Genomic DNA, 18,201 nt, shown 5'->3' with positions numbered 1-18,201 from the left:
AGGCTTCCTGGGCCCCCAGCTCCTTCACAGGCTAGAGAGCATTAGGTTCTTAGTATTTCCAGGCTGGATTCCAGAGAATGGAATGAAAAAGGGGTTCAAATATTCCAATGGTTTTTTTCTGTTTGTTTGTTTTCTGTTTTTGTTTTGAGGCGGAGTTTCCCTCTTGTTGCCCAGGCTGGAGTGCAATGGCACGATCTCGGCTCACTTCACCCTCCACCTCCCGGGTTCAAGTGATTCTCTTGCCTCAGCCTCCTGAGTAGCTGGGACTACAGGTGTACACCACCACACCCGGCTAATTTTTGTATTTTCGGTGGAGATGGAGTTTCTTCATGTTGGCCAGCCTAGTCTCGAACTCCCAACCTCAGGTGATCCACCCGCCTTGGCCTCCCAAAGTGCTGGGATTACAGGTGTGAGCCACTGCACCCAGGCTTCAAATATTCCAATGACTGCATTGGTAAAGAAAAAGTTAAATTTCTTTGCTTTTCACCTGAAATTACGTCAACTTGGTATTTGGCTGCTACTTCGATGATAAAAATGGGGTCTATTATTTCATCCATGAAGTTTGGTAGGTAAAATATTTCAAAACATGCAATATGGACAGTAACAGGAGAGAGTAAAGGGAGGCATGTTCAGTGAATTTATACCACCAGCCCCCAAAGTGGGACAGACTGTTAGGGAGCCTATTCCTCTCTCCCCACCCTCAAGGGCCAGTTCCCAAAGTTCTGGCTGGCAATCACTGGAACCTTCTCTCATTCCTGCTCTTCAGGGAAGGGAGGTGTTCTAGGCTGACCAACTGACCCTTTGACGGAGGTGATTGGCAGATCCTCGTCGAGTGGAGGGAACTGGACCTTGATCAGGTTTCCAGGTGTTCCTCTAATGGGAATCTTGCATTTCATGCGTCAAGACACAGGTGTGAGGGAGCCTGCCCTACCTGTAGGCACAGAAGGTGAGCTGGGGGGCACCAGGACTGTTGCACAGTACGGTGCCTGACATTCGCTGGAGATGACTGTTTCGTCTCTAGGCTCTTCTTTAAATGCACTTCCTGGGGAAGTACCCAACCTCTAACCCCTTAAAGGGAATGGCATCTTTAGGACTGCCCTCTTCCTTAATGGGGTCCACTGGGTAGAAGGTAGAGATGATGAAAGATAGACAGGAGGTTTCAAGGGAAGGAGGCAGAAGCTGATCAGCCTCACAGTTTTGTGGATAGAAGATCCTAGAACCAAGTTCAATTTCTTAGTCCTTCTCAATTTGTTGGTGGAAATCGCTACATTTGGCACCTTCGAGACATCAAGCAGGACCAACCAAATGGCTGTGGCTTTTGGTTTTCTGGGTCTGATCTCCAGGACTCGGGGATCTGTTGCTGGGGTCTGAAGAGGCAGGTTGTTTGTGCTCCCTCAATCCATCTAGGGGGCTCTCAAACTTCAGTAACTCACATTTCATCTTCAAGAGTTTTGCCTGATTCAAGTACTGCTTGCATTATTAATTACTACTACTTCTTTAACTCACTTTTTACAACTTACATTAACTTATAAATTTATTTTAGTAAGAAAGTTGATATTACTATCATAAAAAACTTATCATTTGCTATAAATGTCAGGCATACACTAGTACATATTAACATAAATTCACAACATTAGATAAATCTCATATAGCATTGCTAGCATCTTATGTCCCACCAGTGGTATGCAGACTGTACCCTGGTAAACAATACCAGCCTTGATCTGAGAGGAAGGGGAGGCAGGGTGTTGATTACAGAGATGGGTGCACAGAGGCCCAGGGACGTGGGGATCCATCCAAGGTCAAATGGCCAATTGCTGATGGAGCTAGGACTAGACTGTGGGTCTCCTTATTCTCAGTTCAATTGCTTTCTGCCTGCCCCTTGCTTAGGACATGACCAAGGGCAATTAGTCTGGCACCTAAGAGGTCAGAGCCTGTGATTGTGGGGATTGTGGGGGTTAGTTGGGACAACCTCCTGCTGTCACAAGAACCCCTTCTACATAACCCCCATCAGTTGCTTCTCCAGCTTTGGTTTGAGTCAAGCCTTCCTGGAATTAAACCCCCTAGTCTCCCTGAGGCTTCTGCTTGTCTGTTCCAGTGTTTCCGACACAACACAGAGTCTATCTAGGCATCAGCCCTTCAGCAGCCAGAAGACAGGGTTCTGTCCTCTCAGGAACACAACCCCAGGATCCTTGACCTCTCTTTTTGTGGTCCCTTCCCAAGAAGGTACCTACTAGTCTAGAACCCTGTGTTCCAGACAGGGGACCATTAGCACAGAGGAAGGGGCCTCCCTGACTCTGTTATCCTGCTTCTTTTAAAAAAAAATTGTGGTAAAATATGCATAACTTAAAATTTGCCACCTTCACCATTTTTAAATGGACAGTTCAGTGGCATTAAGTACATTCACATTGTTGTGCAACCGTCACCACCATCAATCTCTAAAACTTTCTCATCTTGCCACCCTGAAACTCTGTGCCCATTAAACACTAACTCTCCATTGTTCCCCACCCCTGAGATCCTGGTAAACTCTATTCTACTTTCTGTCTCTGTAAATTTGGCTAATCCAGGAATCTTATACAGGGTGAGTCTAGTCCAGAATGCTTGGGACCAGAAGTGTTTTGGATTTGGGATTTTTTTTTTCTCCAGATTTTGGAATGCTTGCATAGGCCTACTGAGATATTTTGGGGATGGAAGCCAAGTCTATCCATGAAATTCATTTGTTTCATATGTACCTTATACATGTAGCTCAAAGATAATTTTATACAACATTTCTGAAAATACTGTGCTGGAAGCAAAGTTTTACGGCATTTCATCTGTGACCTGTCACATGAGGTCAGGTGGTATAATTTTCCATTCATGGCATTGTGTCAGTATTCAAAAAGTTTTGGATTTTGGAGGATTTCAGATTTTGGATTTCTGTGTTAGGGATACCCAACTGTACAAGTGGAATCATACAATATTTGTCCTTTTGCATCTAGCTCATTTCACTTAGCATAATATCTTCAGATTTAATCCATGCTATGGCACGTGTCAGAATTTCCTTCCTTTTTAAGGCTGAATAGCATCCCATTGTATGGGTATACCACAACTTATTGGTCCATTCTGTTGATAGACATTGGACTATTTCCACCTTTTAGCTATTGTGATTAATGCTGCTATGAACATGAGTGTACAAATATTTGTTCAAGTCCCTGTTTTCAATTCTTTTGGGCATATACACACAGATTTGCTGGGTATTATATGTAATTTTGAGTAACCACCATACTGTTTTCTACAGTGGTTGTACCATTTTACATTCCTACCAGCAATGCACATGAATTCTAATTTCTCCAGATCCTGACCAACACTCGCTATTTTCTGTTTTTTAAAAAACAATAGCCATCCTAATGGGTGGGAAATGATCCCTAATGATTAGTGATGTTGAGAATCTCTTCATGTGCTTATTGGTAATTTGCATATCTTCTTTGGAGAATAACCATTCAAATCCTTCATCCATTTTTAAATTAAGTTGTTTATCTTTTTATTGTTGAATTGTAGACCTCTGTTACATATTCTGGGTATTAACCCCTTTTCAGATATATGATTTACAAATATTTTTCTCCTATTCGATGAGTTGTCTTTTTACTCTGTTGATAGTGTCCACTGATGCCCAAAAGTTTTAATTTTTATGAAACCAATTAATCTATTTTTTCTTTTGTTGTCTATGCTTTTGGTGTCATATCTAAAAAATTGCCAAGGTCAATGTCATGAAGATTTTTCTCCCATGTTTTCTTCTAAGAATGTTATAGTTTTTGTTGTTACATTTAGGTCTTTGGTCCATTTTGAGTGAAATTTTGCAGATGATATAAATCAAGGTCCAACTTCACTCTTTTGCAGTGGATATTCAGTTTTCCCAGCACTATTAGTTGAAAAGACTGTCCCTTCCTTATTGAACAGTTTTGGCACCCCTGTTGAAAATTATTTGACTATATATATGATAGTTTATTTCTGGGCTCTCTGTTCTATTCCACTGGTCTATATGACTGTCTTTATGCCACTACCACACTGTTTGATTACTGTAGCTTTGCAGTAAGTTTTAAAATCAGGAAGTGTGAGACCTCAAACTTTTGTTCTTTTTCAAGATTATTTTGGCTATTCAGGATCCCTTGATAGGTCACTTCTTTTAATGCATTCCAAATGTTCATTAAGTGATTTTAACAGTGACCATAGGCCATATTTCAGTCAAAAAGCTTTTGTTCACCTGGAAGAAAAGAGGAAAATGCCTTCACCTCAACTCCTCAGTTCTTGCCCAAGACTTCAAGGCTCCTGGAGAAACCTCCTGGATTCTCTTGACTCATCCCCATGTGAATCAGTAGGAGTGGGCGCCCCAGTCTTGGCTGGCTGCCCTCAACCTGTCAATGGAATGGTTCAGTCAGACATCACACGTGAATAAGCATTTCAGACATACACAGAGCCGGCACAGGGAGTTAGCAGCCATCTCTAGGCTTGTCTCACTCTAAGAGTGGGCGTCAGGGGTCCTGGCACCTTCTGGGGCCTGTGGAAGGCTGGCAACCGCTTTTCCAGCATATCCGCATTTATTATCCCTGGGAACAGAGTCTTGGCTATCAAATTGCTCCAGAAGTGTAGTGAATTTTCCCTCCTGCCATCTGCTTGTTGGCATCCCTTCTATTGTCATGGATGTGTGTGACTCTCTTCCTGGTAGATTTCTTCCATCCTGCCGGGAATGGCTCACCCTCTTGATAACTCAGAACACAAGGGGCAGAGTAACTGCATGGACATCTCCACACTGATAGCAGCCCCTGGCTGGAAGTTAAGCACTGTCTCCCCTGCCTGCAGGTGCAGCATCATCCTTAGCAGCTGCTGTTGGCAATGCCCTCTTGAGCTGCCCTAAGATGCTGAGCCTGTGGATAAGGACATAGTCCCTGCCCTCAAGGTGCTCACAGTCCAGTGGAGGACACAGATTCCCATCATACAAAGTGCCCACAAGGAGACTGTAGTGCATCATGGCTCAGAGTGCCAGGCCTCAAATCATGGAGTCCTGGGTTCAAATCCCACCCCTACCACCTCCTAGCTATATGACTTTGAGACAAAATACTTCCGTAGCCTTGTGTCTTTGTGTGCATACATTTTACAAGTAGTATCTTCTTAAAACTCCGAGAAGTAGTGGCTATTATTATCCCCACGTTGCACAGGGGACAAAGGTCAAGGCAAGCAGCACAGAGTGCCTCCCCACTGCCTCTTCTGTTTCTTGGTCTAGGGCTAGCAGCTCCCATTTCTCAACCTGTTTGCTCAGATTGTGTTGGCTCCTGTGCCTGGCAGACAGTGGCTCTGAAAGCTGTTCTCTCCAGCATTCATCAACCCTGAGGAGGTTTCAAGGGACCCGTTGGAAGTGGAACTGAGGCCTGAGGGCAGTATTAGACACCCTGTGCTAATCTGTTCAGAGATTGTGGAGTGGAAACCAGACCACAGACAGCCGACAGCTGTTTCTGTGATTCAGGCCCTATCGCATCAAGCCCTGCAAGGACCCAGTGGGGCAGGTCTTTCTGGAGCCCCGGGGCCTGCCCTATTTGCTAACTGAGTTGGCTCCTTGTTCCCAGAGTTCTGTCTCAAGTTGGTGATATAGGAAACTGTGGATCTTCTGTTAAAACGTGCCAGGGCCAGAGGAAATGTCAAGGCCCCTCGCCCCTCACTTCCTGTCTTTCATCCTCCTCTTTTTTGCATGCCACCCCGACCCCACTGGATGGAAAGCCTCAGCCTCTCTGGACGGCATTACCCACTTCCTCTGCCTCAGGTGTCCCCTCCCTCTCTAAACTCTGTGAGGAAAGTCTGTGCCACACACTGCTGTGCAGTGATTCTGCAATCAGGGATATGTAAGGAATCTCACGGGCAGGGAGGAGGACCTTCTCAACCTACTCCCTGTGGTTCACACATGCTCTGGCAGAATCACCACCAAGATGAGCCACCAAGACTGATGGTGGTGGGGGGGTTGTAGCTGTCAGGTGTTTTGAGATGGATACATTGCCAAGAAATACCATATTTCAGGGCTCTAACTTCCTAATGTGTATCTCTCCAGTTTCTCCAGTGAAGCTCAGGTTGCTCTGAGGGTAACACTGCGGTCTCCTCCTACCTACCTGGTGATGGCTTTTACTCACAGCTGCTACCTTGGCCACTGGGACTTAGGGGCTTGTATGAACGTTGGTAAGGAACAGGTTGTGTGCATATGGTAGTAATGGGAGGTCATGGATAGACACATCTGATTATAAAGACAAGCCACAGAGATGGGTGGAAAGAGCTTTCCAAAGGGGCAGAGACCTGAGTCCTAGCCTCACACTTTGGTAATTATGTGACTCTGGGCAAGTTGCTCATCCTCTCTGGGTCTCTGTTTTCTCATCTTCTTACCAGGTTGCTCGAGATGTTCTCTGAGGTCCCTGTAGCACTGGCTTACTCTGACACTGTGCTAGCTAAGCACGTTCTTTCTTGCTTGCCTCCAGGTGTCTCCCACCCACTGATTTCACACCCCCCCCATACCCACTTTGATGTTGTGCCTTTTGGTGAGACATTCACAGGACACAGTGCCCAGGTGCAATTCATAAGCCCACTGCAGAGTTGCCCAGGCTGAGAATGCGGGGCTACTCAGTCCTCTTTGACTTCAGGGAAGCCCTGGGCACATCCCTGCCTTCCCTATGGGGCAGTATTGAAGAATGAGGTTGGGCAAGACATCTGAGTTAGGCAAGGCCTGATAAGATGGCGTGTGCTCTCCAGGTAGATTTGGGATGACCTCATATTGGGTCTTGAAGGAGCTTGGGCTGGTAGGGAAGCATGAGCAAGACCTGTTTAAGGCAGATCCTGCCTGGCCTTCTCACGACCAATATGATGTCATTTCCTGCCTTCTGGCCAAGTAATTGCCCACAGCCCAGTGCCTACCCACAAACCCTCCTACTTCGAAAAGCACTGAGATGATCATGTGGCTTAGATTAATATTGAGCCCACACCATACTGCCTGGGGAAGGCTCCACCAGCTTGGCCATGAGACAGGCCTCTGAAGCCAAGAGCTGCGTTGCAGCTGACCTGGGGGCTGCTCACACACCAGGGCTGTCAGAACCCAGCACAACAGCTCAGAAATGTTTCAGACTCAGGCATTGGCAGAAGCAGAGAGGCCTCTTGCATTCAGAGGGCCCAGTCTTGAGGTGGGTCCTGATTCCACACCTGCTCTTGTTCTTTAGGTTTTGGGAAGGACAAGCCACCATCTAGGGGGCATGTAATCTTCTTGGGTAGATTAATAACAAATATGGTTGCAGCCAGTTTTGTTGTATACTTCAAAGAGAAGAGAGGCTGATGATTACAGGAAAGGGAAGCCATAAGAAGAAACAACAACTTGGGCAGGTGGGCTGGGCGCATGCAGGTGGTGGGAGGGGTGGATGACGTTTACATCTGGACTCCCATTCTGGAGCAAATGAATTGCCTTTTTTTCTTTCTTTCTTTTTTTCTTCTTTTTTTTTTTTAATGCCCAGTGAGAAAGCTGGAGCTGGGGGCTGAAAGCTGCACAGCACTTGGGAATGGGTAGAAATGGAATTGTGTTTGTTTTCAGCATAATCACTGTTTCCATTCCCGGCTGTTTCATCAGGTAACTGGGTTATAGTTTTATTCCAGGCCATGCAGTGCCACACAATGATTATCACACAGCTCCAGATGTGTACCCGATCTTGACATGACCATGTTGGACGCAGTGCCCAGTGTGCATTTGAGGGGAGAATGGGATAAGAAAGGGATTGCGATTAACGTATTAGGGGCATGTGCAAATTGTACCGCCCTGCAAAGGATTATGGACCTGCCAGAGGACTGCATAGTGCAAAAGCAAATGCAAAATGAAAGTACCCTGCATGATTGGAGCATAAAACACCCATCACAAAGGCTCTGTCAAGAAGCCAGAAGCACTGACTTATTCCCAGATTCTATAGGATATTATTGTCGAGTAATTAAATCATTAATCTTAAAATAACTCTCTGGGTCAGAAAGCACATGGGACTATACATCCTGAGTTCTGGTTCTGGCTTTGCCACCCAATAGCAATGAGACCTGGGGCAGATCTCAGTTCCCCTCCTATCCCCAGTTTCTCCCTCTGTAGAGCGCCTGGACTAGGGGGTCTCTTGGAGTCTTTTCAGGATTACTAGAGTGTCCACCTTCATAACCAAAGGGAGACGGAGAGGTCAGGGCCAGCCCTCCTCCATGGGGGCAAAAGGAGATTGGCCTTTGGTGGCTTCCTTTCTACTGCGGATCTTTCTCCCCTATTTCATCCCCCCATACTTCCCATCTTCAAGATAGTCCCCCACCATGGACTCGGTCTCTGGACTCCCCTTCTCCATGGTCAAAAGCTAGCTCTGCCATTCTGCCACTTATGCTAGCATGAGCAGATGCCTTAAGCTCTGTGCCTCTATTTTCTCATTTGTAAAGTGGGGAGAACATTAATCTACCTGATAAGATTAGCTGGGGAAATGAGCATACAGGACTTAGTGCCGAGGCACAGAGTCAATGCTCAGTAAATGACACAGTAGCGTGGTGCTTGTCCTTGTGGTTAAGCTCCTGATGTTTCCCTTTCTTCTTCCCCCACATCCAGGCTTTTTCTGATTCTGAGATGCACAGGCTTAAGATTCTAACCTCCAGAGCTACTCAGTGCCAGGTTCCCCTCTGGAATCCAGGCAGGTTCAAGCAGACAACTGGGAATAGGCTCATGACCTTGACTGCTGTTAAAGCCAGCAGGGAAAGCCTCTTTTCCTGACGCTTTGTCATTTTCCTTCACGGAGCACTCTCCAGGGCTCTCTGAGCCTATTTGCTGTGGGTGCTGCTTGGGAGTCATTGTTCCTTTGAACTCCATGGAATAATTCCCAGGTGGGGGCAAGGACTCCAGGGTAGGGAGGGCTGGGCCAGCCCTGCAGCACTTTCCTCCACTGAAGCTCACAGCAGCTCCCCGCCCACCCCATCTGCTCCCACCTAGCACTGCAGAAAATCATCTCCGGAAAGAGGGGGAAGAAGAGAACCACTCTAAGTGAGGCCCTGGTGTGGCACATCAGAGAATTTAAGGACCAAAAGGGACTTTATCTACTCTTCCTCCATTTCAGAGAGGAGAAAATGGAAGCCCAGGGAAATTAAGCCCCTTGCTCTTGGTCACACAGCATAACTGTAGGGCAGAGCTGCAGTCTTGGGCTTTTGGTGCCAGCTCATGCTCCTCCATCATTCCTCCTGTTAAGCACATTCATTCAGTGATTCAATGGGCATTTTGCGGGGAGTCTTCTATGCACCAGAGCCTGCGCTCAGGGTGATTACATACAGGCCCTTCTCTCTAGGAGCTTAGAGTCTAGACGGGAGAGAGTCAAGCCAGTAGATAATCACAGTGCAAAGGGATGGAATATTCTAAGTGGGGTATGGCGCCCAGGCCAGTGGGAGCATAGAGGAAGAAGGAATCAGGAGGCCTTTATAGAGGAGGTGATGCTCAAACTGAGTCTTCATGGGTGAGGAGTTTTCTAGGATTTGAAATGAAATGAGGGCACTTGGGGAAATGAGCTCTGATGGCTCAGTGTCACTCACACATCTGGGAATGGATCCTCCACCTCATATTTTCACTGTGGCCTCCACCCTCCCAGAACCACCACCAGTCACATTCTCTTTCAACCCAGCAGCCAGAATGTTTGGAGAATGCATGGAATTGGGTATTTGCTTCAAACTTGGTTATTTTTATCTTTAAATAGGTGTTTAAAATAGGCTTTTTTTTTTCTGTTTGTGGAAATAGCACTTTCTCCATGTTGCATTTTGTACACACGAAAATCTGAACTGATGACACAGACACTGTCTTGGCCCTGATCCAGCTGTCAGTGTCCATACCATTGCAGCACCAATGGCTTCCTGCTGGAACCCTCCCTTGAGCCACAGGTGTTGGCCAGTGTGAGCCCAGCGAGAGTCAGAGAAAGTGTTCCCACCTGCCTGGGGCTGGGTCTCTGCTGGTGGCCCTTGTGTCTATTCTCTCTCACTGGCCATCTGGTTCTCAATCTTCCCTCCAGCCTCACAGCCACTCAGACTGGCTCAAGGCATTTGTGTGACAAAGCCAGCTTGAGGGTAATAATAAATTGGCAGGAACTTTCAACAGTTTCTTCTGAAATACAGAAGACATGACCTACTCAAGTATTGACATTAGGTGACTTCAGTTTTCAATCACAGAAAAAATATGGCCATTGTAAAAATTCAAAAGTACAAATAAGCAACAGAAGAATAAGAAAATCTTCCATAATCCAATCACTCAAAGATGATAATAGCTGATTTTTATGCAGCACTTACTCAATGGCTGTCATCATTCTCAACAAACTATTAATCTTAATCTAATCTATCCATCCACCTATCTATCTAAACATCCATTTAATTTTCACAACGCTGCGAGGGAGGTTTATTGTTACCCCCATCTAATAGATGAAGGAGACTGAGGAAGGGGGAGGTGAAATCATTTGTCTATAAGGATGAAGCTAGGAGCAAACCCAGAGGCTTGAACTTAAGTACTGAGTACAATTGTGTTGGAGACACCCCTGTTAACATTTTGGTGAATGTCCTTCCCATTCTTTAAATTTTTGTTTATGAACATATTAAACCCTACATATTAAAATGGTATTGCATTAAACTCAATTTTATAACCATGTTGTTTCACTTAATACTACATTATAGCCTCAAATCATCTTCTGTTATTTTATTTTATATTTATTTATTTTTTGAGATGGCATCTCACTCTGTTGCCCAGGCTGGAGTGCAGTAGCATGATGTTGGCTCACTGCAACCTCTGCCTCCCAGGTTCAGGTGATTCTCCTGCCTCAGCCTCCCAAGTAGCTGGGATTACAGGCATGTGCCACCACACCTGGCTAATTTTGTGTTTTTTATTAGAGACAGGGTTTTACCACATTGGCTGGGCTGATTTCAAACTCCTGACTTCAAGTGTAATCCCAAAGTGTTGGGATTACAGGCACGAGCCACTGTGCCTGGCCCATCTTCTGTTATTTTAAGTGGCTGCATTGTAGTCCATGAATGGGAGAATATATGTCACCCCCCAAATCTCCTATTTTGGATATCTTTAGGTTGTTCCCTATTTTTTGTCAGTATTAACAATGCTGTGATAGACATCCTTATAGGTGATCAATTAATATAACTACTCCCTTAGTATAAACTAATGCATAGGGCTTGAATAGTTGGTTCAAGGGATTTGCACAATGTTAAGGCTTTTAACATATATCACTCACCTGCCCTCCAGGAAGGCTGGGTGACATTCCAGTAGTATACAAGAAGTGCTGGTGTTCTGGCCCTCTGGGAAGATAAATACTAGCAGTCTACTAGAGTCTGGGTTGGAAAGGGAAGTAATGGAGCCAAGGTTATCGAAATGTGCAGGTGGATGGGAGAAGTCTTCCGTAGAGAGGCAGGAAAGGAAGCAAAGGAGGACGAGTGACTGCAGGGTAGGTAGAAATAGCTCTTCAGGGCTGGGCAGTGGCTGGAAAAGGAACCAACAGGATAAGCTGAAGGAGTGGAAGCTGATCTACTCCCTCCTATGTTTCAACACCTGATAGTATCAGACTTACATTGGACAGTTCCCTAGTTAAACGTACCAGCTGTATATTTACTTGAGGGTGATGAATGGTATAGGGCAAGCTTGTTCAACCCACCACCCACAGGCTGCATGTGGCCCAGGACAGCTTTGAATGTAGCCCAACAAAAATTCATAAACTTTCTTAAAGCATAAGATTTGTTTGCAATTTTTTTTTTTTTTTTAGCTCATCAGCTATCGCTAGTGTTAATGTATTTTATATGTGGCCCAAGGGAATTCTTCTCCTTCCAGTGTGGCCCAGGGAAGCCAAAAGACTGGATGCCACTGCTGTAGAATGTTATTTCTTGATTTCTGCCCATGAGCAACTTTTAAGGACCAAGTGATGTTTTCATGTTGGTGCATAACAAGGCTTAGCTGAGGTCAAATGCACGGACTGTGTTTGAGCACGTTAGCTGCTAAAGGAACAACGCACACACCGGGAGCTGTGGAATGCGGCCGTGTGGGTTTGGCAGGTGGGAACTTTTGAGAGAACCTGAGGTTTGAACTAAAGCTGGCAGGGTGGGGGCAATGACAGCCAAGAGAGAACCTTCTTGTTCAGATGCCCTGAGTTCAAATCTAGGCTGCACCCTTTCTAATTGTGTGAACACCATCAAGCTTCTTAAGCTCCTGCTTCCATTGCCTCATTACTAAAAATGGTGACACTAGTAGCCATAGGGTCCATCATTGTGAGGATTAAACGATGTGATAGAAGTGAATGGCCCATTGCAATTTCTCGGAGCATCAGAGGCACTTATGATTTTGATAAGAAGTGTGTCTGCAAGGAGAGCAAGGTGGAGGGTATTCTAGGGAGAAAAGTTCCAGTTCTATTTGTAAGACAGTGAGAGGGAGAAAAGACAGAAGAAGAAAGGGAGAAGGGAGAAAAGAAGGAAGTTACAGGAGGAAAGCAAAGGAAGAAAGCCTGTCATCCATCGTCCCAGTGCCTTGTGTGTGGTCCCAGGAGCAAAGAGCATCTCGCAGAGACCATGGAAGAGCTGGTACAAAGTGATGATGGGAGGGTGGGTTGGATGTACTGGAGGTGGAAGAGTCTGGAGAATGAGGAAGAGACAGTATACGAGAGCCTGGCTGAGAGGCAATGGGTGTCCAGGCCTGACGAAGGAAGAGGAAACCTTTTGGGGGTAGCATGGGGGAAAGAACTGGAGTCTACATGACTGGGAGGGAATCCATTGGTCGGTGGCCATGAGCCAGCTTCCGGCACATGGCATTGTCCCCCCTGCCCATCCTTGGGTTCTGCGGACCACCCCCTCCCCACATCTGTGTGGGCTTGAGTAGTGAGGGGGCCTTCCCTGGCTGGGAGAGAACATTCCCCCTCATCTCCCACCCCCAGGGCAGCCCCCGCTGAATCTCTCTCCCTTGCCGTTTTCATCTCCTCCTACGCAGCGCCTGTGATATCTCACTTCTAGCGTCTTGGCTCTCAGTGAGCGGAAGTGAGGGGTGTCAGGGTGTGAGCCATTGCAGATTCACTTGCGGGTGGGGTAAAATCAGGCCCAATCATTCTCCTTCCAACCCCCTCCTCACCCTCACCTGCTAAAATAGCTAAAGCCACGTTCTATTTACACAGGATCTGGGGATGGGCGAAAGGCAAGGAAAAGAAACTCCACCAGTTCATTCATGATTCTCTGCTTCCTAAGAAAGCCTGGACCACGTGAGCTTCCCTGAGGCTCAGATCGCACTGGGTCTTGATGAGATGGGGGCTTAGTTACGGGGCATATGCTTGACTTCTGTAGTCGGGAATGTGGCAAGCAGCCTCACCAGCTCCGCTGTGCATGCAGCACCGAATTAGGGGGCCCGGCCCCCTCATGGCTCTGCCTCTCCGCATGGCCTGGGGTGGCTCTCTGGAGATGTGTTCTGTCACTGCTGTGTGCTGACTGTTCCAGACAGAGCGCAGGGGAGGCTGTGGGGGTGGCTGGTGCACCAGGCGCAGGCAGGCAGTTCGGGCCTGCCAGTAGTGTCTGCCTTTTCTGGAAGCCCACACAGGCAGCTTCCGGCCAGCCGGCAAGGGACGGATTTCCTGTTTAGAGGGAGCAGCCTTGTGCCCCTGCCACAGGGCCTGCAGAGGAAAAACAGGGCATGTCAGGGCATGTGCATCCACTGAGCAGGGCAAGGGGGGCACAGACAACCCTCTGTTGTGGCCTTGAGTGGGCACTCTATCTTTAGGCTGCAGCTAAGCCCACCTGCACAGGATCCCAGCTCAATTCTGGTTGGCTTTGAAAGGTACCATGTGTTTAGCTTAATCCCTGGTCTACAACCCTCATTGTATATTCTTCAGATCAATGCTTAAATTAATTTGACCTCCCTGAGCACATGCTGACCTTTAGTGGAAGGAGGTGACTATGTGAAAGGTAGGGTTGCTGGTCTCAGATGTGCAGGTCACACACTGCACAAATGCGACTATGTAAGGAGACACAATTCACATCAGAGAGCTTGTAGATTTGTGTGTTTATTATGACAGTTATCCAACAGATGGCAGTAAAATGTCTTGAGAAAGGGATTCTTTTTGCCTAATTTGCACAAAAGTTCCATATAGGCTAATGGTAGCCCTGCTAAAAGGCCAGAGAGAAATCAACTCTAGGGACAACTGAACAACAGATAATACACTAAATGGATAAATCACAGGCCAGCCCTAGAGCTGGCTTGGGTGACGATTTCCATAATCCATCGCTAAGCCCTGTTTCTCCCAAGCTTGATCAGGAAGAGGGGTGCACTCAGTGCTAGCCTCTCTTCCAACTTGACTTTCACCTGTTTCCATTTCTGCTCCTTACTCTCAATCAGGCTATGAACAAAAAGCTTAAGACTAAGATTGCAGAAGCGGTGCTGCCCTCTGTCCCTGCCTTTAGGAAACCCCAGACCACGCCGCCTCTTCTATCAGTGGACTGCCAAGCTCAGCCCAGCCACACGGCATTGTAGGGGCAGGGAAAGTTGGCCCTGCTCATTCACAATGGGCATAGGACATGCTCTACTGCAACAGAGAAAGGGGACTCCTTCCCCAATCTTCAGAGCCTTGAGATGCTTAGCTAATGGTCCAGATATGCTGCCATTATCCTGCAGCCAGCAGCTGACCACCCTGGTCCAGGCAGCTTTGCTCCCATTCCAGGCCACAGAGAGCAGATCTGCCCACCACCCCCTGCCTAGAGACAGGCAGAACAGTGCCTGAGGGTTCAAGACATATCCTTACTCTCAGCGGTGGCCCAATCCCAGCCTGTCACCTGTTTTTGTGTGGACCCTGAGCTAAGAATGGTTTCTATGTTTTTTAAACAGTTGAAAAGAATTTTTTTAAAAAGTAATATTTTGGGACACATAAAAATTATATGAAATTCACATGGCAATGTCCATAAATAAAGTCTTACTGTAGCATAGCCACATACCCATTTGTTTATGTAATATTGTCTATTGTTGCTTTCGTGCCACAACAGCAGAGCTGAACAGTTGATGTGACAGAGACCAAATGGCCTGCAAATCCTAAAATATTTCCTATCTGGTGCTTTACAGAAAAAGTTTGCCCACCCTGGCATAGGGTCTGGGAGGCCTGGGGTATCCTGGGAAAAGCCCTGGATTCAAAGACCAGAGACCTTGCTTTGAGCCCTTCTTGCATCATTTAGCAACTACCTGTCCTGGGGCGAGCCACCTTGCCCTCTGAGCTTCAGTTTTCTTATCTGTAAATGAGAACGTCAACAGCACCTGCCCTGCCTATCACATGTGGCCATTGTGTGGATCAAATGACATCTAGAATATGCAAGTGGCTTGTTAGCTGCAAATGCCTTTGTGAATATTTAGTATTATTTGCCCTGGAACGTGAATCCACCATGTCATTTTCAGAGATGAAAGGTGACCTTTTGGCTCACATGGGAATTATTTCTTATCATCATCTTTCTCCCTATTTCCCTGCTTCCTGCTGGCCTTTGGGCAGGGATTTTTTTTTTAAATTGGTCTTTCACCTTTCTCTCTGGTCAGTGCCCAGTTGCCAGGGCAGCAGCCCTATCTCATATGTGGGCGTTTTGTTCTCACAGATTACAAGATCCAAGGGATGAGTTCAACAAGCAAAAACCCGCTTGAGACCAGAACAGCAAGTCTGTGCTCACTGAAACTCTAGTCACAGCAAATTGGGGGGCACTTGTGTGACAGGAAGCCTTGATGCCCTGAGCTGACGTTTGCCAACAGTGACAGAATGGAGCCCTGCTTTTCCTCAGCCTTGTTCTCTCATCGGCAGATGCACCTAAGCACAGATCAGGGCCAGCATTGGGCCATGGGCCTTGTTTTGGAAAATGGCAAAGTAGATAGTCTGGGGTTCTGCTTGAAGAGGGAATATGAAATAAAGGAGGTAAAAGAGTAATGTAATAAATGTCAGCATCCATGTATGGGGCCTTCTAAAAAATGGTTTCGTGAGGTGTATCTGTCCATCCCTGCTGCAGCTCTTGTCTCCTTCTCAATGTGATTGGCAGTCACCTGTCACACAGGGATCCTATTCTCCACCCAGCCAACTGCATAGGGACTCAGGGCCCCATCTGCCATAGAAAGTTCTGCAGAGGCTAGAGGACAGTCTGCTTGTTCTAGAATCAGCTTCCTCCTGACCTCTGTCCACCTGACTTCCTGATCTCTTGGCTTGGGTCCCTTGTCCACCTCAGCTGGAAAGGCCTAGAAGCTCCTTTCCACCAGCCCTGGTCTCCTGATCTCTGACTGTTGGCCTGTCTCCCCAAATTGCCTCGCTTTGGGCTCGTGGTCTGCTTCTCCAGACTTTCCCAGAGCATGGATGCTGTGTGTTCCCAAAGTCCCGTGTGGGTTCGTGCTGCCCAGGCCTCACTTTTCCTCATTCAGGGTGCTTCCCCTTCCTTCTGAGATGTCTCCTTGATCTCCTGGCTTCCCTCCAGAGTCTGTCCTTCTTGGTCAAGTGTCAAGGAATTGCAGATTAAAAAGGACCTTTAGCGTTTCCACATCCTCTCACCTATGGCACTTTCTGTGCAGCATCCCTGGCAGGTGGCTCTCCACCAATGTGCTTGGCACATGCTAACTGTCAGGTGTCTCTAGGGATGGGAAACTCCCTCCCCAACCCAAGGGCATCCATTCCTTTGTTGAATAGCCTTAGATACTACCAAATCTTTCCTTTGGTGAGTGAAAATCTGCTTTATAACTCAACTCGCTAATTAGAATTCTGCCTTCTGGAATGATTCAGAATATTGGCGACTCCTTCAACAAATGCTTCCCAGCCCCTCTCATCCTTTCTCCTGCTTCACTGTGTGCAGTTTCCCCTGGAGCCCTGCTGCCCCTTCCAATGGACTGATGCAACCTTCAGAACATTCCCCGGCCACCACCCTCCCTGGCTTCACCAGACAAGGGGCCCTAGGCTTCTTGCCACCCTGAAGAGGGGTCTTGCCTCTGTGAAGTGAGCCCTGGACTGGAGTTGGGAAGGGTTGTGAGCCAAAATGAATGTTCTCAGAGGCACTGCCAGCCAGGGAGGAGAGAATCAAGGCTGGGGGGCGGCCTCTGGAATATGGAAGATGGTAAAAGCAGAATTAGCTAGCCACGGCTGAGGCCTCCCTGGTCCTTACAAATAACATGGCTCAGAAGCTCTGGGAGGGAAACCTGGAATCTGCCCGTTTAACACCTGCCAGGTGTTACTGCCAGGTAACCTGAGTGTGGCTCCAGTTTCAAGCTGCTCACCTCAGAGTTCCCTGACCTGGCCTCTTCCAAAACCTCCGGTTCTGGCTGCGGTCTCAGAGGATCTTCACTGTAAAGCAAGAGGTGTGGGAGTCTGACAGTGGCTGCTCCTCCTGGAGCTCTCAGTTAGGGACAAGAATTGCAGGATTCTTCCCTACCCCATTGATGGGTTTCCTCAAGTGAGGATTGAGGAGAGAAAGGGAAGGCACTGACCGCTGCTGCCTCAGTGTTCTCACCAGTTCAAGGCCAACTTTCAGGGGCTGTGTGTGGGCTGTCCTCTGTGGGGCTCCTGCAGGATCCTGCACCGTGTCACCTCTAGAAGGGATGAAATTAAGTTTTCTCCTCATCTCTCCAACCTCAGTCCTTTGTCCTGAGCAACTTCCTGGAGACTTTGAATTTTAGGAAATTTGATTCCATTTATTTTCCAACGTACTTAATGAGACTGTAATGTACATGCCCAGCACTGTGCTAGGGTATGTGGGAGAGATTATCTAGGAGAAGGAAGTCCTGCTCCCAGCCCTCCTATAAATACTTGAAATTAGAAGCCTTACCTGCAGGAAATGGCAAACAACACAAGACAGTAAATGACAAAACTCAAAAATCATTGTCACAGGCAACATAGCGGAGCTGAGGAATTCAGAAGAGAAAAACCTCTAAGGGCCAGGGACAGGGCTCAGAGAAGGCACTAGGGAACAGGTGGGCAGAGGGGCTGGGACTCTGAACCTTGATTAGAACAGCTCTAGTTTTTACCAGCTTCACATATTGGGCAAAAGACACCTATAAAAAAGGATTCTGCTACATAAAAAATATGAAGCCACTGTAAGAAGGGAAAAGGGGAGGGAGAGTGGTCTCAGCCCTTGGAATTGTTGGCACCCAGTGAAAAGCTGGAGGAGTCCCCTTCCCTTGACCACAAATACCAACCCCTG

General features: G+C 47.1%; 1 protein-coding gene across 2 annotated transcripts in view; it reads left to right on the top strand.

Annotated features, from left to right (window-relative positions):
• Positions 1–18,201, top strand: part of LOXHD1 (lipoxygenase homology PLAT domains 1) — a 181,154-nt gene that overhangs the window by 19,934 nt on the left and 143,019 nt on the right. The gene's annotated exons all lie outside the window — the stretch shown is intronic.

Source organism: Pan paniscus, chromosome 17 (genome assembly GCF_029289425.2).
Source record: "Pan paniscus chromosome 17, NHGRI_mPanPan1-v2.0_pri, whole genome shotgun sequence".
NCBI classification, from domain to species: Eukaryota; Metazoa; Chordata; class Mammalia; order Primates; family Hominidae; genus Pan; species Pan paniscus.
Note: the sequence above shows the minus strand (reverse complement) of the source record. Positions and strands in the feature narration are given on the sequence as shown.